Source organism: Lissotriton vulgaris, chromosome 6 (assembly GCF_964263255.1).
Source record: "Lissotriton vulgaris chromosome 6, aLisVul1.2, whole genome shotgun sequence".
In the NCBI taxonomy this organism is placed as follows: domain Eukaryota; kingdom Metazoa; phylum Chordata; class Amphibia; order Caudata; family Salamandridae; genus Lissotriton; species Lissotriton vulgaris.
This window is the reverse complement of record NC_141694.1, coordinates 1,244,403,669-1,244,429,457: the sequence shown is the minus strand read 5'-3', so window position 1 is coordinate 1,244,429,457 and position 25,789 is coordinate 1,244,403,669.

Here is a 25,789-nt window from a genome sequence, read left to right as displayed (position 1 = left end):
GGGAACACAGAAGTCACAAGAAGTACAACACGTGTAGGTTCGAGGAGACTGCTTCGAATTGTATCTGTGGATCGCTCTTTTTATGCAGTTCTCCGTCATAGGATAACTTGATGGACAAAAGATTACAACCTGATTCCCACAGTAAATGTCATAGGGGGTCGCTTTCATGTATTCAGGGCCCGGAACATAATTACAGTAGCATTTGGCAGTTCCCAACTGTAAAAGTACATCTTCCCACCATTAGTACATTCCGTTCGACTGTAAACGAATCAAGGGAGAGACAGAAACAGGTGCAGAGGAAGACGAGGATAGCGAACAGATCGAAGAGAGTGTAAAAGGGGTAGTACCAGGAAACACGATTTGCAGGGATCAAAGGAGACGTGCCTAATGAATGCACAACTGAGACAATAGACCGGCACGGCAAGATGAGCCTCGTGCGGGGCCATCTGCCTTACAGTGTCATCCCCCTCATCATAAAGAAAAGAACACGTGTCTTCCGCAAGAGTTTGGGAATCCCAGGGTCACGAAGCGGACAGCGTCCGTTCGCTGGCTACTTGAGGGCAAGAAACAAAATGGATGCCGTATCTAAAATGGAACCCGTGGGTTCAGATGAAGAAACCCTCGGAACAAACGAACGGTTTAGGCTAGCACAGCGAAAACGCGTACACCCACTAAACTCGTCATTTGCGGTTCATAGATACCAGACTCGACCATATTCGGGCAAGTCGAACACACCACTTACGATTGTCACGGAACCTCAGGTCCCGTTTAAGCTCATTGAATCCAAGATAGACAGGGAAGGCCGCTACGTGCTCGCTAAAGGATTGTTGAATGGTGTATGTGTGGTACTTGGCTGCTTGTATGCCCCGAACGTTGAGCAATCACAGTTCTTTGAGGAATTAGGCACAGCACTAACGGAGTGGATGGAGTATGATTGGATTATAGGTGGAGATTGCAACGCAGTGCTAGACCTCACGCTCGACAGATCTCATCCCCCTATACACGCAGCTGAGAGTAGAAGGCAGGCGGAGGCATTGGCACGCTGGGCTGAGGGGTGGGACCTAGTTGACACATGGCGGGCACTTCATACATCGCATAGGGAATATACATTCTACTCCCCACCACATAACCTCCACACCAGGATAGATCGCATCTTTTGCTCTAAGACACTCACGCCGTCAATTGTGCAAGTAGGCCATATGGGGAAGACACTCTCGGACCACAACCCGGTGGAAATGTCCCTGACATGGGGAAGAATACCTACCCCCATACTGACATGGCGATTGTCCCCGGGCCTCCTTGAAGACTCGATTTTTAAGTCCACCCTATCAGATGCTACCACACACTACTTCACAGAAAACACGGGTACAGCAAGCTCCAGGAAGGTCGAGTGGGACGCTTTCAAGGCGACCATTCGCGGGCTGGCCATGGGCACCAAAGTGGGCATCAAACACCAGGTACTGAGGAGGCTGCGAGAGATAGAGGGCGGGTTAGCGGCACTGGAAATCGAGGCCGCAGGCACGGGCGGCGCCCTCACGCAACTACAGGAGGCTAATATACAGTATGCGGAACTTCTAGAAGAGTTGAGAGTCCTAGTAGACTATAGGGAATACACCACGCGACAGCACGCACAGGCGGACATGGCGGGTGCATTATTGGCACGCCTGACCAGGGATGCACCGACAGCTACCCCTATCATGGAGATACAGGACCCCTCAGGGGAACTAGTGCAAGGGCAGCGGGAGATCAATGCGACGTTCCGGCGTTACTACGCTACATTGTACGGCCCGCACTCTCCACTCTCAGAACCGGTGTTAGAGGGCTTCTTCTCTGATATATGCGTTCCTCAACTGAGTGCGGCGCATAACGAGGAGCTGGCGAAACCCATTACGGTAGCAGAAATCAGAATGGCAATTAGGGCTCTGCCTAGAAACAAGGCACCCGGGACAGATGGGCTCCCAGCGGAGTTCTATTTAACATACATAGACCTGCTGGCCCCTCGCCTTCATGAGGTATATAACGAGGCTCTGAAGAGCGGTGGCCTGCCTGACACGACACTGCAAGCCCTGATTGTCTCCCTTCAGAAACCGGGAAGGGATGCTCTGCGACTTGACAACTACAGACCACTGTCACTTTTGAACACAGATTCCAAAATACTCAGTAAGATACTGGCGATACGCCTGTCTCAACACATCCCAGAAATGATACACCCCGACCAATGCGGGTTCGTCCCGAACAGGAGCACAGCACTAAATCTGAGGAGGCTTCACCAACTCATGTCTCCAACCGCAGGGGGAAGTGACACCGAGGGTTGTATCTCGCTAGACCTACGACAAGCATTCGATATGTTCAGGTGGGACTACATGTTTGCGGCCATGACCAAATTTGGGTTACCCGCCGGATTTATAGCCTGGGTATCTCTGTTATACCGGAAGCCTACGGCGCGGGTTCGGACCAACAACTGTATCTCTGACCGGATAGACATAGCGAGAGGTACGAGGCAGGGGTGCCCTCTCTCGCCACTACTGTTTATAATCGCCCTGGAGCCCCTAATGCTGAAAGTTCGAACTATGACGGCTGCGGTGGGGATTACTAGGCTCAACACCCATCATGTCATATCGGCGTATGCCGACGACATACTACTCTTCCTTAGAGACATAAATAACCCAGTGACACCGCTACCGCGGATCTTTGAGGTTTTCCGCGAGTTATCGGGTCTCGCCATTAACAAGAGAAAGTCGTATGGGTTTGGCTTTCGGAACCCGGTGGCAGGAACACAAGTCCAGTTTCCGCCGCACAGTTTCCAGGTGGCGCCAGTAACATTTAAGTACTTGGGTCTCCAGATATACCGACAACCACAGGATCTGCTGGACGGGAACCTAGGGCGCGCACTGACTAACCTAACAGGCCGGGTACAATTCTGGACTACTTTACCACTCTCGGTGGCAGGGAGGGTGGCTATATCAAAAATGGTGGTATTGCCGCGTCTCCTATACTTCTTTACGAATCTACCAGTCTCTATCCCTATGCCTTATTTTAAGAAACTTAACACTTTATTACTCGACCTAATCTGGGGGAAGGGAAGGAGACGCATAAGCATGACCCGGATGCAACTACCCACGGATAGGGGTGGTTTGGGAGTGCCCGATATGTTCGCTTACAGCTGTGCGTGCCAACTGCAATGGCTAGCTTACTGGTTGGCTGGCCGCAATTTACAAGAACTGAATATGACAGAGGACGATAGACTCCGGGGGTCATACACCAGCTGTTGCTGCCAGGGGCCAAGGCACCGGCGACGACTCCGCCCCTACTCAAACTGGCCCTCATGTACTGGAAGAGGGCAGTCAGATATACAAATGGGCGGTCGAATTATGCACCCTCGATACCACTGCTGGGCATCCCGCTGGGGACAGGGCAGATGACGGAAAGAAGACTACGGGTATGGCAGGAGGCGGGGAGAACACAAATCGGGGATTTCTTCTCAGATACCAGGCTACTGCCATATGAGGAGTTCGCCAGGCTTCACCAGGCGCCTAGGGCACTCTTTCTGCAGCATGCACAACTGGCACATTACGTAGGCACCCATTGGGCGAGGGACGGGGTGGAACCCAACACCAACACGCTGATCACTGTGCAATACCTCATGGGGGCAGGCGGACACTTGACAAAATGGTTGACTGCTGGGATACGGGAGGGCAGGGCTGACCTCCTACAACCCCTGAAATTGAGATGGGAGGAGGACCTAGGGGTGGTGTTGAGCGCCAAGGAATGGGACCTGGCATTGAAACTGCCGAAGAAAGTGTCTCGGAACCCCAGGTTTAAATTTATACAATTGATGATTATACACAGGGCATACTTGACCCCCCGCAGAATACACATAATGTTCCCGTCTGCATCCGATACTTGCCCCAGATGCCGGCAGGAAGACGCAGGCATGTTACACATGTTCTGGGAATGCCCTAAGCTGGGACACTACTGGGGTACGATACACCACATACTGAATGATATAGTACCGGATAGACCCTACACATCTGCCTCATATTGCATGCTGGGGATAGGACACAGAGAGAAAAAAAGAAGTGTGGAATCCAGATTTGTGGATCTGGCATTGCGAATAGCGAAGAGGTTAGTGGCGATGAGATGGTAATCGGCAAGGCCGCCAGACATAGGAACCTGGAGCGGAGAGGTGGCCAGGTGGGGCAAGGCCGAGGGACAGGAATTAGGCAGGGAAGAGCGCAGAGGCCTCAGGAAACATCCCATCTCACTGGAGTGGAACGCCCTACTCATAGCATTTGAGCAGGGCGTACAAGACCAAGAGGTCTAGTCTATGTCTATTATCTCTCACAGGGGGGTGCTACGCCTATGTCCGAACGTGCACAAGAGCCGAGACGCAGACACACTGGGAATGATATGGGCTACATATATGCTGTAACCGGGGACCGGTGCCCCTACTGGATACAGATTGTACTGTACATATTGACGCAAAACCAGAGGATTACTGTAATGTGGAATGCCAAGTGCCGGGGGGGGTGGGCACAGGGGGGGAATAAGGGAGTTGGGATGTTATTGAAACAGAAAACGGAAAAAGTACATGATTATAATGAATATTGAAATATATGTCACGAAGCGGAGAATTACTGAACGACTGTTTATACTATATGCAGTGACCTAACTTGCAAATAAAGAAATTTTCAAAAAAAAGAAGTAAGTATGGTCTTTAGCATAGGTTTAGTTTTTGCCAAGAATCTACCAAAGGTTTCTCTAGGTTCTAATCAGCTCCATACCTTAGAATGAAGGAGGTCTGGCAACTCTGTCTCGGGACTCGATTTCCCAACACCCAGCAAGGGGAGTCAGAAACACTGGAGCAGGATTTCTCAGCAGGGGAGGGCCTCTTCCTGATCAGAGTGTCAGCTGGAGAGTCGGCTTCCTTCGGCACTTGCTGTAGCCAGCTGCGTCAAGCAAGTAGGTCGTTGAACTACTCCGAACCACCTTTCTTTGCCATAGCAAGTGAAGGTATATTTACACCTTGAAAGTGTTTAGGAATGCCAGGTTTTTACGTTGTAAAGTCGGGCATATGAAAGTCATGAATGAACCCCTAAGGAATAGATGTTCATTGTAAAACTAACTGAGTTCTTGGAGACATCAATATTCAAGCAAGGGGAAGTCCCTAACGGCTTAAGCTGGTTTTCCAAGAAATCGTTGTGACGTTTGATGAACGGATGGAAGTAGCCATGCCTGTACTTGGGTTGCATGGGCTATGCCTAAATAAGGGCTTGATTTCTACGCCTATATAAGGGCAACGTGAATTTAACCTATACAAGGGCATGAATCTGGAAAATCAATTCAGAATCTAAAACGCCATAAAACACCCCATGTGCTTATAACTTTGACGTTGTTTGATGAATCTTTATGACAGTTTCCAAAAAGTTTCTCTTTTTTGATCAGCTCCTATCTTGAAAGTTTGGACGTGATTGGTCAAGGGGGGGAGGGCTGAGAAAAAAGGGGTGCCCCAAAACGTGTTTTCTCAATGCATTTTCCATTGGAATCTTTTGACAAGGTACAGGTCAAACTGCTGAACGGAATTACACCAAGTTTGGCAGGGAGAAAGGTCTTGGTCCAGAAAGTGCGCTTTTGTTAAAATTGTGTAAATCCGTTCAGTAGTTTTTGAGATGTTAAAGGAAAATATATATACATATATATATATATATATATATATATATACATATTACCTACTGGCGATAGCCAGTAGGTATATATAGTTAGGATTTTTTCTCTATGGAACTTTTGAAAATTCTATGTCTAATAACTTTGGCGTTTGTGGACGGAATTGGCTGAAATTTTCAGGAAAATGGCACATTTTGTTTCTGAGCAGCCCCTGAAAATTTGGGGGGGGGGGGTCGTCAAGGGGGGGCCGAGAAAAAAGGGGGGTCCCAAAACGCGTTTTTCCCATTCATTTTTCCATAGGGCGGTTGGCCTCACTTTTAGCTCGAACGGCTGAATGGATTTGCACGAAACTTGGCAAAATTGTAGGGACTGTTAGCCCGATGTGCCTTTGCTAGGTCTCAATATATGTGCTTCAGTGGATTTTGAGAAATTAACGTTTAAAATAAGATATATATCTGTAACAGCGCTCCGGGCAGCGCTCCGGTTCGCGTACTTTTCGCGTAACGGAACTTTGCGATGCGAAGCTGATTGGCTCTCCGGTGTCTGTCAACATTCTAAACAGTCCGGAGCGGCCGCCATCTTGTCTCTCGGTAGGATTGAGAGACAAGAGGAGGCCAAAACAAACGGGGAAATGAAGGAAAGGGGGCAAGGTAGACCCCTTCTGACCCCCTAGGATTGATGAGGGGGATATTATAGAGCCACGCGGGGCCCAAAAAAAAAAAAAAAAATCCGATTTTTTCGCCGTAGAGACGCGTCTTGGTACGCGAACCGGGCAGCTAACCGGGCAGCTAACCGGGAAGCTAACCGGCAGTGTAACGGGAGTCTGAGGAGTAGCTGATTGGCTGTCAACATTGTAAACAGTCTGGAGCGGCCGCCATATTGTCTCTCTGTGGGATCGAGAGACAGGAGGTGGAAAAAAAAAAAGGTGTAAATGAATGAAAGGGGTAAGGCAGACCCCTCCTGAACACCTAGGATTGATGAGGGGGCTATTAAAGTTCCCTGCGGGGCAAAAGAAAAAAAAAATTGCGATTTTTCGCGGTAAAGGTGCTTCCTGGTACGTTAACCGGGCAGTTAACCGGCAGCGTAACGGGAGTCCGACATATTGTGTTTTTTGAACGTTTGTGATATGTGCACGTGTGGATTTTGTCTAATTAAGGTTAAAAAATATATATATCTTTAACCGTGTTCTGGCGCGCTTACGTTTTGGGTTTGGTTTGCGCTGCAGAGACGATACGTCGCGGTTATGCGATGCATCATGAGGCGTCTCACGGGCTACGTGATACGTCACTTAATAAAGAATATATTTTACAGCTATAGATATTAGCTTTTAAAAAACCAATGAAATTCACAGAAAAAACCATAGGTTATAGACCATATATAGTTAGGAATTTGCATTTACAAAACCTTGAAAATTCAATGAAAAAACCATAGGTTATAGACCATATATAGTTAGGGATTAGCATTTAAAAAACCTTATTTTATTTGCACAAAACCATTGAAATTCCATATATAGTTAGTTGCACTAACTATATATCGCGGACCCGCAATCCACTGCTAATGATGTCACATATTACATCATTCATGACATGGTCAGTGACATCACTGATGACATCACTGATGACATCTCAAATGACATCACTGATGACATCACTGATGACATCTCAAATGACATCACTGATGACATCACTGACATCTCATTTGACATTACTGATTACATCACTGAAGATATCATTTATGTGATAATACATCTTCAGACTCTAATATAACCATAGATACACTCAGTGTAAACAGGCACTCACAGACTGTCACACATCCATGGAGTTACTCACACACCTAGTCAGTCATGCAAAGAATCAATCACATCTCCATTTCCTCAACTATACAGTTATACACACCTTACTTATTCAAACATATACTAACACATATTTACTCTCTTATACAATCCTTGATACAAGTTCACAATGATTCATACAGCCACTCTCACATTCACTGGCTCTTATGTTCAGTTATTTATATATGTCAACTTTCACATGGAGTGTGTTTTACATATGTACTTACTTTGACATGTAGCACTGAGATATCCATTCACTCACCAATATACTCATGCACACAGTCAACTGTCCATACAGCTGTTTCTACATGCACTTTTGAACCCATACACCTAGGGAATCAACTGCTCACACATCTATGCACAGAGTTATACACCTCCCAGCCACCCACACACATACTCAGTCTCCCATACAAATACTTGGGCAACCATTCAATAACCCATATAGTTTCTGATATAGCTACTGATTTAAACATGCAGCAGTTTACAGAACAACATAAATAATGATTGCCAATTTAAGACACTTTAATCACTAACCCATGCACTCAGTGAGACACATTTAATCATTCTCTCATACAGTCAGTCATGCACCTACTAAATCCTTCATCCAGACACTTATACATCCACTCATTCTTCAATATGTAAGACATATTTTAACTTTACAGAAACATACAGTCACTGGGTGTTGTCATCAGTGATGTCATCAGTGATGTCATTTGAGATGTCATCAGTGATGTCATCAGTGATGTCATTTGAGATGTCATCAGTGATGTCATCAGTGATATCACTGACCATGTCATGAATGATGTAATATGTGACATCATTAGCAGTGGATTGCGGGTCCGCGATATATAGTTAGTGCAACTAACTATATATGGAATTTCAATGGTTTTGTGCAAATAAAATAAGGTTTTTTAAATGCTAATCCCTAACTATATATGGTCTATAACCTATGGTTTTTTCATTGAATTTTCAAGGTTTTGTAAATGCAAATTCCTAACTATATATGGTCTATAACCTATGGTTTTTTCTGTGAATATATATATATATATCTGGGCGGAGCCTAGCTCCCGAGCTTGAACTTGCCTCTGATCGGCTGCTAACACTTCAAACCAGGAAGTGTCCTCTGATTGGGTGCTAACACTTCAAACCAGTAAGTGTTAGCAGCCATCTTGTGCCTCGCATTGAGTGAAAATATAAAAGAAAGGTCCCGGGGCAATTTAATTTACCGGAGCTCTGTCTGTGCGAGAGAACCCTTTCACGCTCACTCTGCCCAACGTCACCACTTCGCAGCTATGCCTTTAGAAGCCAGTCCGTCGGCTCGCAGCACTCTAAATTTGCAAGCTAGTACGCTGCTGCGCCTCTACCTCTGCGAGCTACTGCTCTGCTGTTCCTTTGGGAGTGGTCGGCCCGTAGTTCTTCCTCTGTGAGTTGAGCTCATGGGTCCCAGGTGTCCCTTTGGGAGCCTGGGTGTGAGCTGTTCATAAGTCACAGTATATGAGCATTGAAAAGCCATTTTGTGATTCAGTCCATCAGCTGGCATCTGTCCAAGGCATCTCTGAAAACATACCGGAGCTCTGTCTGTGCGAGATACCGCTTTCACGCAGTGTCTCCCCATATTAGCAGGTAACGCACCCTCTTCCCACATCACCAGCATACCCCCAACAGCTTTCTTGGGCCCGCAAGTCTCCCTCTGCGAACCACTTGTCTGCTCGCAGCTCTTAGGGTGCGACTTCTTGGGCCCGCAGTTGTATCTGTGAAGCCAAGACTGGAAATATACTGCAGGTCTCTCTCTGCAAGATACCCCCTTCAAGCTCCCTCTCCCCGCATCACTGATCTGCAGCTATCCCTTTGGAAGCCGACGGTCCGCACCTTTTCCTGTACCAGTCGGCCCACAGGTGTTCCTCTGCAAGCTGGCCCACAGCTCTCCCTCTCCATGAGGCCGCTAGTCGGCTCGCAGCTCTTCAGCTACGAGCCAGCCTGCTGGCTCATAGGTCTCCGAGAACAGATGCAATGGAGGCAACGATCATGCAAGTCGGTCACCCAACACTGCTCCGACATCCCCCAATAGCAGCTCCTTGTGTGCCATCCCCCCTCACCCACACCTACCACAAACAAATGTGACAGCCAAGCCACGTTAGGGAATCTGGAACGTAAAAATGTGGGTGATGTCATACAATTATTAATTAGAAGAATCTTGTGAGGTTGGACAAATTAGAATGTTAGACATGAATGGATTTACATATAAAACATTTTATTAAAACAAAACAACGACAAATAAAACTTTGTACAGCCATGGCGTGTCATAGCTGGTCGATTTGTGAATCACAGACTGCAAGACAAAAAGAAAGATAAGATGGTGCGTCATGCGTTCAGCAAATGAGAGAGAGAAAGAGAGAACGAGTGAGAGACAGAAAGAGAGAGAGAGAGAGAGAAAGAAAAAGAGAGAGAGGAAGACAGAGAAAGAGAGAAAGAGGGAGAGAGAGTAAGAGTGAAAAGAGTGAGATACAAGGAAGAGAGAACGAGAGAAACAGTGTGAGAGAGAGGAAGAGAGAGAGAGAAAGAGTGAAAGAGAAAGAATGAGAGTGAGAGAGAGAAAGAGAAAGAGAGAAAGAGTGAGATACAAGTACACGAGAAACAGTGTGCGAGAAAGAGAGAGTAAGAGGGAAAGAGAAAGAGTGAGGTAAGAGAGAGGAAGAGAGAGAGAGAGAAAGAATGAGATAGAGGAAAAGGAAGAGAGAGAGAGAAAGAGTGAGACAAAAGAAGAGAGAGGGAAAGAGTGACAGAGAGGAGGAGATAGAGAGAAAGGGTAATAGAGAGGAAGACAGAGAAAGAGTAATAGAGAGGAAGACAGAGAAAGAGAGAAAGGGTGAGAGAGAGAGGAAAACAGAGAAAAAGTACGATAGAGAAAGAGTGAGAAACAAGGAAGAGAGAAAGAGAGACACAGTGTGAGAGAGAGAACGAGAAAGAGTGAGAGAAAGGAAGAGAGAGAGAAAGAGTGAGAAAGAGAAAGAGAGAAACAGTGTGAGAGAGAGGAAGAAAGAGAGAAAGAGTGTGAGAAAGAGGAAGAGAGAAACAGAGGAAGAGTGAGAGGGACAGTGTGAGAGAGAGAAAGAGAGAGAGAGGGAAAAAGAAAGAAAGAGTGAGAAGAAGACCGAGAGAAAGAATTAAACAGTGAAACAGTGAGAGTGAGAGGAAGAGAGAGAGAGAGAAAGAAAGAAAATTAGAGGAAGACAGAGAGAAAGAGTGAGAGAGACAAGGAGAGAGAGTAGCAGTGAGAGCGAGGAAGAGAGAAAGAAAGAGTGTGAGAAAGAGGAAGAGAGAAATAGAGGAAGAGTTAGAGAGAGAGAAAGAGAGAGAAGAAGAGAGAGAGAGAGGAAGAGAGAGCGAAAGAGAGAAACAGTGTGAGAGTAAGAGAGGGAGAAAGAGTGTGAGGGAGAGATGAGGAGGGACAGTGAGTACCCACTCTGTGGACAAAACCCTCACAGCTCACCTTTACACCACCACTGTGTCTCCAACCACATGCAGGGACCTAGTGGAGCCCTCAAGCTCCCACATCTGAAACATAGTACAGAATTATCAATGGCAGAGTATATACAACTGGGTACGCCTAAATCACTGTGCCGCCTTTGTGCATCCAAGCTACTGTACCCCATCCACTCCCGCCGCCCAGAGGTATCTGCCTGCCGCTGCGCACCCAGGCCTCATTTCCCACCTTTTCGCTGACAGGGCACCCTCCACATCATGCAGACTCGCTCCATAAGCCGACAAGTCTTACATTTGGTGCTGTGTCTTGATTTTGCCACGGCAGAGGACATACTAGTGCACCCATCATCATCGCAGGTTGCACACCCGCTCAGTCCTTGCGGTGCCACTAACTCAGTGACCAATGAGGCCACGCACGTGGCGGTAGGCCCCCGCTGTTCCATGGCTCAGGCCTACACTGTGGCCCAGCAAGGCACACAAAACATGAGGTGTCCGGCCATCACCGTGGCGGTGTGTCTGTGCAGGCCACAGTGCATCCGGTGCGAGCAACTCTAAAATGGCGTAGAGCAAGTGTGACTGGTCTTTTTTATTGGTAGGGTCAAGTGTCCTGTGAAGCCTGTGCTGGATGGGTTTGGTGTGGGTGTATACCAGGCGTGAGGGAGTGGCTGTGGCATACAGAAAACTAGACCTCTTACCAGCAGATCACTACAATGAAAATCTGGGCCATGTAGCGTTGTTGTCCTTCCCTGTAAGCGTGAGCGGTGTGGGTTGGCCTCGCGTATTCCAGTCCTGTGTGAGGCCGTGAAGAATGACTCTGGAGCTATGGGTGTGGTTCAGTCATGAGCTGTATAAGGAATCAACTGGCACGGGTGTCCGTGTTGTAGTACTGCCGTCACCCGGGTTGCAAGGGCCAATGTGTCACTCTGTGATCCAAGTTGCACAACATGGCCAACACGAAAGGTACGGTGAATCGCTGACCCTACATTCATTCATAGTACCACACAAGAAAGATGGTGGACAAGAAACATCTGTGTGGATATGAATGTTTATTGCACATTCAGTGGAGTGTTGCAGCTGTAGCAGTACAAGGCCATGTAAAGTTCAAGTTTCAGTTTTTGCACATGGAGGGCAGCCTATTAGGGACAAGCTTGGAATTAGGCTGCGCCAACATATGTACTTCATACAATCACTACCCAATCCCCATGCACTTATAAATTCACTATACACTCTACTTGCAGTACTATAATGATCCAGTCTCTACGTACGTACCTGTACACTGACCGAGACAAAATTACATAACCAAAGTTTTCCCCCACTGTCAAATGTAAGATGGTTGCATACACTGTTCAGAGCACAATGTAATGTGGTAGGGCCCATTGGCAGCATGTTGCATACATAATGAACACACAGACACAGATAGATAGATAGATAGATAGTGGAACTGGGTACGGGCACGTTCGCTCGACTCCTTTTTATTACCAGGGTCACAAGTCCAGTGACGTCTGTGCTGGATGCGTGTGGCGTGAGGGTAAGGCAGCCAACAGTAATCTTTGGATCGGACACAGAGATTTAATCATAAAGGGTCCAGGAGTTGTGCTGCACTGGGTGTGCGCACCCTCCCATAATGCGTGGTCCAGGCAGGTTGCACTGGGAGCAATGTCTTTTACCTAATGAATTCTGCCTTATTAAGTCCACGTGGCGATGACTTATGGTTCACTGAGTTAGTGGTACCTCTGGCGATCAGCGTGTGCGCACCCTGCGATGATGCGTGGTCCAGGCGGGCTGCACTGGGACCGATGTCTTTTGCCTTCTGAATTCTGCCTTAATAAGTCCACGTGGCGATGACCTATGATGCAGTGAGTTAGTGGTACCTGAAGCACTGAGCGTGTGCGCACCTTGCGAGGATGCGTGATCGGGCGGGCTCCACTGGGAGCAATGTCTGTTGCCTACTGGACTGCATCATCTGCAATTGCCACTCCATCTGAATTGTGAGCCCTGCTGTCTGCAGTGTAGATCGAAGGCAGTAGTCTGTACAAACATATTTCTGTGGTGCTGTGCCGCTGGGTTCGCAGGGGTCTGTGTTGAGGAGGCCCGCGGTCAGGGCAGCAGCCACGTGGCAGGGTGCGGGCAGCCGCTCTGACGCTTTGGCGTTCCCACTGGTGAACTACGCCCAGAGGGTCAGGCTAATAATTCATACTCCTATGCTGGAGTGGCGTACATTGGACCAGCCCACTCCACTTCCGCTTCCCGGGGGGTACAACACAGCTACATGACCGAGATCTTCCCCAGTGCCTGAGGGAACATGGTTGCGTCTATTGTCCACAACACTACAAGCACCAGCAGTATATGTCCACATGGAGAGATTTGTGCTCTGCATAGTAAAGTCTGTCCAGCACATCATCGCTACAATTGGTATTGTGTGCATTATTATTGGAGGGTGACTTGCGTCCTTCACACATACTTGGTTGCCACATCTGCCAACATTTAAGTATTGTGTGGCTGAGGGACCATGCCATTTTTGGAAGGTCCACTGTCCTGTTCTGCGCTGCCTCATTGGTAGTTGGGAGTGGGGTGGCCTGGGGGACATCCTGAGGCTGGTGGCAGTGGGTGTTGTGGCTTTCTTGGGTGTCGGAGCAGCATGATCAGTAACTTTTTGACATGTGTTGGTCTTCAGATGTGATTCTGGGCTGAGCTCCCTTTCACACTGAAGGTAGTCGTCCTAGTTTACACCAGTAAAAGGCAAATGTCAGATTCCTACTGCTAACGCGGCTTATTGCCTGTTTCTGGATTGCACCCCAGATTTGGCTGCTCGTTGAAAAAATTGGGAAGTGGTGTTTTTGTGTTATTTTTGCAAGGGAACGCCTACTCTGCATAATGTTACCATTAGTTGTTTCTCTCATTTGTGGCGATTTTGTTTGCGGAAGCTATTGCTGGAAAACAGGGGATATCGGCTGTTTTCACTAGGTTGAGAATAGAATGATAATTTAAAATCACTGAAAAATCCCTAGGTTTAATGAACATTATAATTAGAAATTAGCATTTTAAAAACCTTTGAATTTCACTGAAAAAAACCTTAGGTTTCAGGGACGTTATAGTTACAAATTAGCGTTTAAAAAACCTTTGAAATTCACTGAAACAAAACATAGGTTTCAGGACGTTATAGTTAGTTGGACATTTCACTCGTACAAAACCATAGAAATTCCGCCGTTATAGTTAGTTGAGCCAACTATAACTCGTGCCCCCGCAATGCACTGCTGATGATGTCACATATTACATAATTCATGAGATGGTCAATGACATCACTGATGACTACAGTGATGATATCACAAATGACATCACTGATGACATCATCCACGTGAAAATCTGATGCACCTCCTCACACCTTCATAAAACCTTTGATACACCCACTCTAAAATACAGACTACCATTTTCGAAACAATAGAGACACCAATACCAGTTACTACATACGCACTCATTGATTCCTAGGTCTACAAACACATCCACTCATTCACACATACAGTCACTCATACATGCAATGACTCATCAATACAACACTGTTATAGGTACTCATACACGTATACAAACACTCAAACACTGTCACTTATCAATTGCACTTCTATTTACTCACCTACACAGTTATACACACACAACGTCACTTATTCATACAGATACTAACTTGTACTTACTCTCTTATACAATCACTGATACAAGTACACACTCATCCAAACAGGCACTCTCACAATCACTGACTCTCACGTATAGTCATTTATATACTCCAGCTCTCACATACACTGCCTTTTACATATGTAGTTACTTGGACATTTAGCATTGAGATATTCATTCACTCACCAACTCACCCATACACACACTCACTCACCCATACAGCTGTTTCCTCTTGAACCCATACACTTAGTGAATGAAGCACTCACACATCTATGCACAGAGTCACACACCTCCTGTGTGATTTTAGAATAACAGGGTAACTGACTGACAAGTGGATGGGTGATAAGAAAAAGAAGGGATTGTAACCTGTGAAGAGAGAGTGATTAGCAAAGCAGAAAATGGGTGGCAGAGAAAGAGTAATCAGAGTTAACAAGATGGACACAATAATTGTTGACTAGGGGCCATATGTATCAAGCCTTTTTTGATTCGCAAAGGCCGAAATTCGCAGTATTTCGGCCTTTGCGAATCGCAAAAGGCTATTTTGCATAAAATGATATGTATGAAACAATCGCATCTTAAGGAATCGCAAATACTTGCGATTCCTTATTTTGCTATAGCATTTAAGGAATCGCAATTTTGCGATTCCTTAAATGCTATGTATGAAGCTTTTTAGACTTGCGATTTCAGGTTTAGAAATCGCAAATTACCACCAACTACAAGTTGGTGGAAATTTGCGATTTCTTGTAAATATGCACAATTGTGCATTTGTGAGGGTGGCATATGACACACATACATGCCCATTGGGCATGTATGTGCGCCATATGCACACACATGTAATTTACAGGGGTGCAGCAGGGTGTCCTTGAGACACCCCTGCACCCTTGCAATAATTCTCAGATTGCGATTAGCAAATTGCGAATTCGCAATTTGAGAATTATTTGGAAATCATTCCTATGGGCCAAATGCATTGGAAAATATTCCTTAATTGCGAATTCGCAAAATGCGAATTCGCAATTAAGGAAGATTAAGGAATCGCTACAAAAAAGCGAATTTCTTCATACATACCGTTTTGCGATTCCTAAATAGCGATTCCTTAAAATTCGCTATTTAGGAATCGCAAAACGGAACTATGATACATATGGCCCTAGATGTTGCTGAGAGTTCGATCAACAGCTGTGGTCTGTGCAGGTAACAGCGGTGAGGCTAATATTCCCTCAGCATCATCCCTCGAAATCCTCCCTTATCTGGCCCCACGGTCTGCACGGACTGCGGCAAGATGAGTGGTGTCTCTTTATTCATGTATTCCTGTATGTACATTATTTTTCCTATTGCTGAGAACCAGATTCGATCCTCAGCAAAGGTGCGTGTGGCAAAATTCCAAGGAGAATTGCTTGCAAATGTATGTATAAATATGGCAGACTTGTGCCCATTCTGCTGACCTGAACCGCAGCTCCTATGCTGGCTCTTTGAACACTGTGCCCTTTATCCTGCTGATGCATTGGAAGCAACAGTGAACTGATAATGAATTTTGTTGCTCAAAACAGCTCACAGGAATGAGAAGATATCTGGTAACCACCTCACTCCATCTGTTTTATGAAAAGTCTGTTTATTGGCTATATTTAGTGTTCTTGTGTCATTGGGGCACTACTTGAAGGTACAATATGATTGAAATTGGAACCCACACCTCTATTTTGCCTGTATCAAATAGTCACTCATGAGCTACATATATATATGGCTCCCCATGTAATGCTGAGTTAAACTTTATGGCATTCTTGAAGCAAGCCATAGCCACAGTTCTGAGAGCACAGGATATCCTTCTGCTGTGTTGGGTGTTGCCTCGTTACCATCGCCGATTTAAGGAACCTGCCTGCGCCTCAGCCACAATGTGTAATATTCCTCAATTCTATTCTATTCTATTAGCACTTGTATAGTGCATAGCTACCCGTAGGCATCCCAGCACTGCTAGTGCGAAAGCGGCTTACCCAATGGATCAGAGGGGCTGCCCTGAAACAGCAGCGTTTTAAATGACTTGTGGAATGATAGTACATTCATAGTTAATCTCAAGGAGGTGGGGAGGGTGTTCCACAGATTAACCACATTATAGCGAAAGGACCATCCTTCCCATCTAGATCTTCTGATCAAGAATATCTTGGCTAGGGCAGCATTGGAGGAGTGTAGAGTTTGCCCCAGGAGATATGGGGAGATCAGAGATCGGAAGATCAGGGGCCTTGTTTTCAAAAAGGCCCTGTGGGCAATACAGAGTGATATGAATTTGGTTTGCTCTGCCACAGGGAGCCAAGACAAAAAACATGGAAAAGAAACCTATTGAAGTTGGTACTGATGTTGCAGTCAAAAGACTTCAGAGTTACCATCCCCTTGTAATCAAGGGTTCTCACAGTAATTCATCACAACCAGACACGCCAATTTGCTATGTCTCTACTTTGTGCCTGACACCCACAATGCAAGTACCTGTCAGAATACCCTGCTTCTCAAAGATGGCTGAAATGCACCACAACCATGATGCCTGCATCCTGTGGGTCTCTCTACATCCTCAGGAATATTACGGACAATCTCTTTTCAAGCATTTGTGGTCAGCCAATCTCCTTCACTGTCCCAGGAAAATATGGGAAGGTAGGTGGCTTTCACTTCCACTGGAGAAGGTCACATTTTCTTCAAAGAGCAGCTCTGGACATCAGAGCTTAACACCATGACAGAGGTGCAGCAGGGAAGAAGGCGGGTGCAAATAGTAAATAGTACTGAGCCTTGGTGGCACTACAAGCCATCCCAACTAATAGAAACAGATCTCATTATGCAAAGTTCAGTTGAACACACTAAAAGGCCTATTAGAAAAGGTAGAGATGACATGAAGACACACCCTTGACACAGCAGTTAAAAGATAGAAAGAACATGCTCGAGTCCAGAGTGTTGTGGTGCTGGCTCTGTCTAATAGGCAAGTGGGGGAAACCCCTACCGTGACAAAGTATAGAAAATCCCACTTCTGGATACACTAATCTTTACGGAAATGATCGAGCGTAAATGCTGGTTATTCTTTGCACAACATACAAACTGAACATGAGAACCAAAATACATGTAAAAATGAATGTGCACCTTGCACACGTTTTAGAGAATGACAATGATTTTGAGAAAAAATATAGTTCAAACACCGTAAAAGAATGCTTAATTTTCAGAAATAGAAATGATCATATATGGTGTGTCTAATTTGTTTAACCGTTGATTTCGAATAAGATTTAAACCATGTTGGAATGAAAACTCAAAAATCTATTTTCTGCATATTACACAAATACTAAGAAATTGATATATACGGCAACTAAACATTTACGCATTATTGAGTCTCATCTACAATTGTTTAGACTTTTATGATAAACTAGCTTACCTGTCGCGCGTTGCTCCGATCTCAGAAGAAATGAAATTTAAGGAAACTTGTTGTGATAACATTTAATTTACATTGTGTCATTTTTATTGAAACATATTCATTTTAATATGGAAAACATTTTAAAGTGTTATTTTAATTCTGTTTATTTATTCGAGTGCTTGTGGATACACATTATTTTTTGTTTTTCTGGTGCGTACACGAATAAATCAGAAGGTTTTCCGAAGCGTGAGCTGGCCACATACAGTTGTCCATGTGAAAAGCAAGGATTCTGCAAATCTAGTCCACACTTTTGCAGCGATTGTCCTTGTGCTTTGTTGATGGTCATTGCAAAAGCGAGTCGCACCGGAAACTGTAAACGCTCAGTATTGGAAAGATTATGAGGGCCCTCGGGGGCCAGGGGGGGCCATATTTAACAAATGTTTCTTTTTTTTTTTGCCAGAAACCTTTCCGGGAGTGTACTCAACAACTTTTAACAATTGTTTTTTTTGTTTTATGTTTTTTGCCAGAAACCTTTGCAGGAGTGTACTCAACAACTTCTCAAAGTTTCATGGAGACGAGTTAAGCCGGTGGCAGTGGCTGACTCTATCTGCTTTGCGCTGTGTATCACAAGAAATCACTGCGAGCGCTGAGTGTAGAGAGTTTTTAACTTTTTAGTGATTGTTATGCTAAATTTTAAAATTCACAGTGTATCTTGCTATTGCTTTAAAATCTGATTGCACCTTACTTCTGGGCTGATTGGATAGCTCGGGGGTCACTCACTTACTCTACTCCCGCCCCGGTCCGCCGCGTCCATTCTGGGCATTTGATGCGGAGGGTGAGGAGGAGCCCAGCACTTCCGGGCTCAGTGTTGCCAGGTCAGCGCTCTAGCTGGGCTGTTTATGTTTAAGGATAAAAGGTGAGGAGAAACGCAGTCGCGGGGTGGAGACGAGTTAAGCCGGTGGCAGTGGCTGACTATCTGCTTTGCGCTGTGTATCACAAGAATTCACTGCGAGCGCTGAGTGTAGAGCGTTTTTAACTTTTTAGCGATTGTTATGCTAAATTTTAAAATTCACAGTGTATCTTGCTATTGCTTTAAAATCTGATTGCACCTTACTTCTGGGCTGATTGGATAGCTCGGGGGTCACTCACTTACTCTACTCCCGCCCCGGTCCGCCGCGTCCATTCTGGGCATTTGATGCGGAGGGTGAGGAGGAGCCCAGCACTTCCGGGCTCAGTGTTGCCAGGTCAGCGCTCTAGCTGGGCTGTTTATGTTTAAGGATAAAAGGTGAGGAGAAACGCAGTCGCGGGGTGGAGACGAGTTAAGCCGGTGGCAGTGGCTGACTCTATCTGCTTTGCGCTGTGTATCACAAGAATTCACTGCGAGCGCTGAGTGTAGAGCGTTTTTAACTTTTTAGCGATTGTTATGCTAAATTTTAAAATTCACAGTGTATCTTGCTATTGCTTTAAAATCTGATTGCACCTTACTTCTGGGCTGATTGGATAGCTCGGGGGTCACTCACTTACTCTACTCCCGCCCCGGTCCGCCGCGTCCATTCTGGGCGTTTGATGCGGTGGGTGAGGAGGAGCCCAGCACTTCCGGGCTCAGTGCTGCAAGGTCAGCGCTCTAGCTGCCCCTCCCTCCCTATAAATGTGTGTGGGCCAGCGACCGCGCAGCGCACGCGTGCAGCGGGCGCTCCGGAAGCACGCCGAAGTTGAGCCAAAGTCTAGCCCGTCTGCGCCCGTCCGCGGCCAGCCGGGGCCCGGGGCCACGATCCCTGGTCACTCGTGGTCCACCCGTATACAATTTTGAAGACAGGTTTTGCTAGACCTTTGTCCTTCGATCAAGGCACCTTGTTGGCACATTATGGAGGCGACAACACTCCGAAACTGCTCCATGTGCCCCTTTAAGTACTTAAGAGAACCTACTAGCGATTCAGACAAAGGGAGGGTACAAGGAGGCTTGCTAAATTGTAGATCACTTAGCAAGCACAGCAATCAGATCTGGGACCTCCTTAAAGATGAGGAACTGGATGTACTCTTCCTAACGGAGACATGGCTAGGGGAACACTCCGACCCTGAAATCATAGAAGCCATGCCACCAGGTTATTCACTCTCCAGATTAGATAGGAAAGAGGGGAGGGGCGGAGGGATTGCAATCACTATCAAGGCTCCACTGGAATGTGCTCTATCACCTTTGCAGATTGATAACTGTGAGGCGGGTCTATTTACTATTAAGCTTGGACCTCAACACTCGGTATCAGGAATCCTTCTCTACAGACCCCCAGGTAGGCTCAATGACTTTAAAACTAGCCTAGTGGAAGCGGTTGCTCATTTAGCCATAATGAAGAGCAGAATTCTGGTGTTAGGAGACATGAATGTCCATCTTGAAGATGAACTAGCCAAAGAGGCAAATGATATCAGGCAAGAACTACAGTCCTTACAATTAGACTTAAAAAATAGTTCCCTGACCCATAAACATGGCCACCTATTGGATCCTGTCTTTGGAAGCTGGAACGGAGTGAGGGTACAGGCGCCCTTACCGGTACCATGGTCGGATCACTTCTTAATTCCTTTTCACATCCTTATACCAGAGGCTGATACAATCAAGGAGAATAACAACTGCTACCCGCGCCGAAAATGGAAGAACTTCGCACAAGACACCTTTAACAAACTACTAGAGTTAGAGGGTCAGCCAGGGGGTGCGGACTGCGAAAGCGCAAACAGCAAGCTAGAGAAGCGTATTTTAAATGCCTTAGATGCTACAGCCCCGATATGTATATCCAAGAGAGAGAGCAGAAGAAAAAAATCCGCCCCATGGTTCACACCCGAGTTACAGGCTGCGAAATCAATTTGCAAAAAATTAGAGCGGAGATGGTGTTTGGACTTCTGTCCTCTAGTTAAGACTAGTTATAAGAAAGCTCAAAGAGAATACCACACTAAACTACGAACAACTAAAGCCATGCACTACAAAGCCCGTATTGGGGAGGCAGAAAACTCCTCGAAGGACCTTTTTAAAATTTTCAAGGAGATTTCAGAGGTAGCTAATGATAATACTCCACAAAATGACTCAGTCGAAGCATGTAATAAAATAGCAAACTACTTCTCGGGAAAGGTAAGAGATATTTATACGACTTTCTATGGAAACACGATATCTGGACTCGACTTTGAAGAAACAGTAGGAGTAAGCTCTGTGGAGGTATGTCTACAGTGCTTCTCGGTACCCCCTCCAGAGACACTAAATAGTATATGTAAGAGCATCAAATCAGGTTCCCCTCGGGACCCAGCTCCGCCTAGGGTGCTGGGAGAGAGCCTTACGGTACTGGAGCCGTATATTAGGCACGTGCTCCAGGTCTCCTTTGCTTCTGCAAGACTCCCGGAAGATTGGAAAAAAGCGACGGTTCTCCCCATCAAAAAGAAACCTAATATCAGCCATGAAACACTTGAAAATCTAAGACCAATTTCCTTGCTACCGTATTTAGCCAAGGTGGCGGAGAAAGTGGCTAACAGTCAGTTAATGTCACATCTGGAGAAGAACAACATTCTACACGCCTCTCAGTCTGGCTTTAGGCCGGGCTACTCTACGGAGTCCGCCCTCCTGAGAGCGACTGAGACCCTGCGACAAGGGGCAGATGCCGGTCACACCATGGCACTGATCATGCTGGACCTCAGTGCGGCATTTGACACTGTAGCACATTCCATCTTGCTACAGTGTCTAAACAAAGCAGGTGTCACTGCATCCGCGCTGGCTGAAGGCGTTTCTTACAGATCGTAGCTTTCAGGTCCAACGGGGCTCTTGTACATCGGATATGATAGCCTTAGAACAAGGGGTGCCTCAGGGCTTTGACCTGAGCCCCACTTTGTTCAACTTATATATGGCCCCCCTAGCGGATGTGGTGCAAACGTACGGTGTAGAATTAGTCTCATACGCCGACGACACCCAACTGCTGATCTCCCTGTCCCAAGCCCCAACAATTGCTGCAACAAACTTCAAGGCCTGCATGCAGGATCTAGCAAGATGGATGAACTCGCACTGCTTGAAGCTTAACGGCTCCAAGACGGAGGTACTAGTAATCGGAGGGAATGACTCTAGCTGGACGGTTGATTGGTGGCCAACTTGCCTGGGCCCAATGCCCACTCCCTGTAAAGAGGCAAATAATCTGGGTATGTGGGTCGATCCAAAACTATCCTATGATGGCCATATTCATAGACTAGTGGGAAAATGCTTCAGGGTGCTAAAAACTCTCAATCGCACCTTGGATCTACTTCCGTTGGAGGCCAGACGGACCATGACTCAAGCTCTGGTAACCTCCCGTATAGATTATGGGAATGTGCTATTCCTAGGTACCACTGAAAAAAGCTTGGGGCGCCTGCAGGTACTCCAAAATACTGCAGCACGTTTGGTCCTAAAACTCCCCAAAAGAGCAGCATCTAAACCCTCTCTGGCTGCTCTACACTGGCTCCCAATCAGGAAAAGAATCATGTTCAAAGCACTCTTAATGTGTCACAGGATTATATGGCACAGGGCTCCGCAGTATCTTCAGGACTTTGTCCATATCTAAGAGCCAAACAGAGCACTTCGCTCAAAGGGAACAGGCCTACTGAGGATCCCCCGTGTAAAAAAAGCTAAACTGGGAGGCCGCTCTTTCAGAGTGCTAGCAGCCAATAATTGAAACCGACTCCCTGTTGGCCTTAGGCTAGTAGAAACAGAAGCTAAGTTTAGAAAACTCTTAAAAACCCACCTCTACAGTCTATAGAGCGGAGGCAACCCCACACTGTACTTATTCTCATCTCCATAGCGCGGGGACACGCCGAGATGGCGTCACCAGGCGCTTTATAAACCTCTTTATTATTATTATTATTATGCCGATCGGATGAATGGTGTAGTAATGCATAAAGGACAAACAGACATACTTTCGTTTTTATATATATAAATGTAAATGTATAATGGTTTAAGTGAGGCATCTATTGGTACTTCCATTGTAATGCACCATTGACATTGAAAGTTGGTACAAAATCTCTATGCAGTTACTTAGATAAATCAAACTTTATGTACTGAATCTTTATATTAATAGAGTCTTAGATTTCCTACAACGAAAATGTTATTACCATATCTACTCATATTTTACAAGTATGCACTTTACCAAAATTGCATAATAGAAAACTGAAAATAAAAACATGGCGGGGGGAGGAAATATATAAATATCGAAGTATAACGGAGGTTAATGGGAATAAATATAATATATGCAACCATATCAATAGACCTGTGGCCACTTAAATTGTAGAAAAAAATAATTCTCCATCTGATCACATTTAATCATCATACTGCAGATGAATGGCAGTCTCAAATCCTCCTTGCAGGTTAAAAACATTGAGCTGCCTTGTTTATTGATTCCTTATTTACACATCTTTAATGTATGCTTCTATATTTATATTTACATTGTCTTACATGATGCTCTCATGTTGTATTTCTCTTTGTATTTGGTTTCAATAAACTTCAACTTAAAAAGAAAAAAAAAAACATTGTTCTGCACCAAAATCAAGAACAGCATAGTGTAGTGGACAAATAGTTATATAAGATCGTGAGTAGTGTAAGCAAAGGGCAGGATGTGACCTCACATATTAAAAGTCGAGACAGGGGATAGTGCTGGTAAGAAAGAACTAAGAAGATTGGGAAAACTGAGATGAAGGAAAAAACTGAGAAAAATATTTGCCTTTCATTACTACAAAAGTTCCTGGGTATACCAACATACACAAAGCTAAAACAAAGCTAAAAGTTCTCTCCTTTGGGGGCGATTGCCTTTGCCAATTCTCTTTTCAATGCTGTACAGCATTGCTTTTTGCCAATATTGTGTCGCATTGGTCAAAAGGAAAAAAAATACACAAAAGGAGCAATGACGTCCCAGCTGCTGGCAGCCACATAATTTTGTAAGCATGATGATGTGTTTCACCAAATATGAATGTGTCAGCAAAAATGTGCGTGCCTCTGAAAAAAAAGGATCGGTAAATATGAAAAATGAATTTGAAGTAGTGTGAAAGTGCTTTTTGGGAAAGCAGGAGGGCCAAAAATTAACCACAGGCGAGACAGAAGAGCAGATGGGGCTAGCTGGTAGGGGCAAGAACAGGAAATACTCAGTGGATAAAGTAACTATAAAGCTGGGTAGGGTAGGAGGTGTAGAGTTTGGTGAGGGGCGCTAGGCCCTTATTATGATAGGGTGTGAAATCAGACACGGACACCAGAGTGAGCGTTAGGTAATGGGCCCCGAGCACATGCTCTCAGCCCCTTTTATTGGCCAGGGCAGGGGTGGCTCTAGGCTGATGGTGGCCCTGGGCAGGGAGCGTAGGTAGGGGTCCCCGTAAGAGGGGTCCCAGCGGGGCGTAGCGCAGAGGCCAGTGAAGAGGGGGGTCAGGGTGTTTGGAAGTGGAACAGAGGCCCCCAAATCCCTGCCAGGGACCGCACGCAAATATGTATCCATCCTCAGAGGATTATTATATTAAGGATATATATTGGCATGGTGGCCCCTGGGGTTTGGTGGCCCTGTGCAGTTGCACAGCTTGCACATGCCTAAGGCCGTCCCTGGCCAGGGTCATCTGACCTATGACGCCTGGTGGTGGGTGGGTGTTAGGTGTGCTTATACATGGAACTGAGACACTAGACTGTGTCTTATGTTACTACAGGAGGGATAAAGCAGCATTGGAATAAAAGAGCATCGTGTGTGGTCCGGGTGAAGCATACTAGGGAGAGAGAGCAACATGGAAGCTGGGGAGGGGAGTCTAGCAGGGGGGGAAGAAGACAAGAAAGAGAGCAAGCCAGGCACAGCCCCTGCAGGTAAGAGCTGTGGGGCGGGGACAGTCGACAGACGACGATGAGGTAACCTTAAATTGTAAAAAATGAAAACCACTTACCTTGCGCTCACCGCAAGGCCGAGCGCAAGATAAGTGTTTCTTTTTTAAAAATGTAAGTTTATCTCGTCCTTGTCTGTTGTCTCCCCCCCCCCCCCCGCCATGTCTCCCCGCCTTACCACTCTTACCTGCACGGGCGGCACCTGGAGCAAGCAGCGAACGAGAGAGAGAGCATCATGGGGCAGGAGCATGTGTTTGGCAGGAGGAGAAGCACACACCTGAGAGAGCCAGAAAACACATGCACTCTCATTAAATGATTAACTAAAAGAACAAAACCAGTTCCTTAAAATTGAACAGGGGAAAGATACAAGTCAGCCAATTATAAATATGATTAAAAAAAGGCTATGCTCCAGGGGAGGGACAAACACAAGAAGAGGAAGATGAGTCATCGAATGAGAAGCAAGCAAATAAGAGTGACAATAAAGCCAACCAATAGTAAGCAATCAGCGGGTTGTAAACCCACTGAATGTTTCTAAGAAGCCCATGAAAGATCTTTGACAACCACACAGCATACCCTGTCTGCCAGGTGAGACATGAGAATAGCGCACTGTTCACGTCGTTAAACCAAAATATGTCATCATTATTTTCCTTTGGTAAGCTAGTTTGCTAATGTGCTCGTGAAGTATAGGAACCAGTCAAATTGTTTTTGGAGCACTGAAAAATCTTCTCTGGGAATTGCTGGGAGTTGAGAGCTGCCACTAAGAGTAAGACGTGCTTCTGTTTCGTTTGTGTAAAGTAACACATATTCTATTTTGGTAAATAGTTGTCACTTCAATATACTCCTCAACATCTATGAAAACTATGCAACAGTGAACCCAGGGAACTTGCTTTCTTTTCTTTAGTGTATAACATTTAGTATTCCATTGTTTACATCC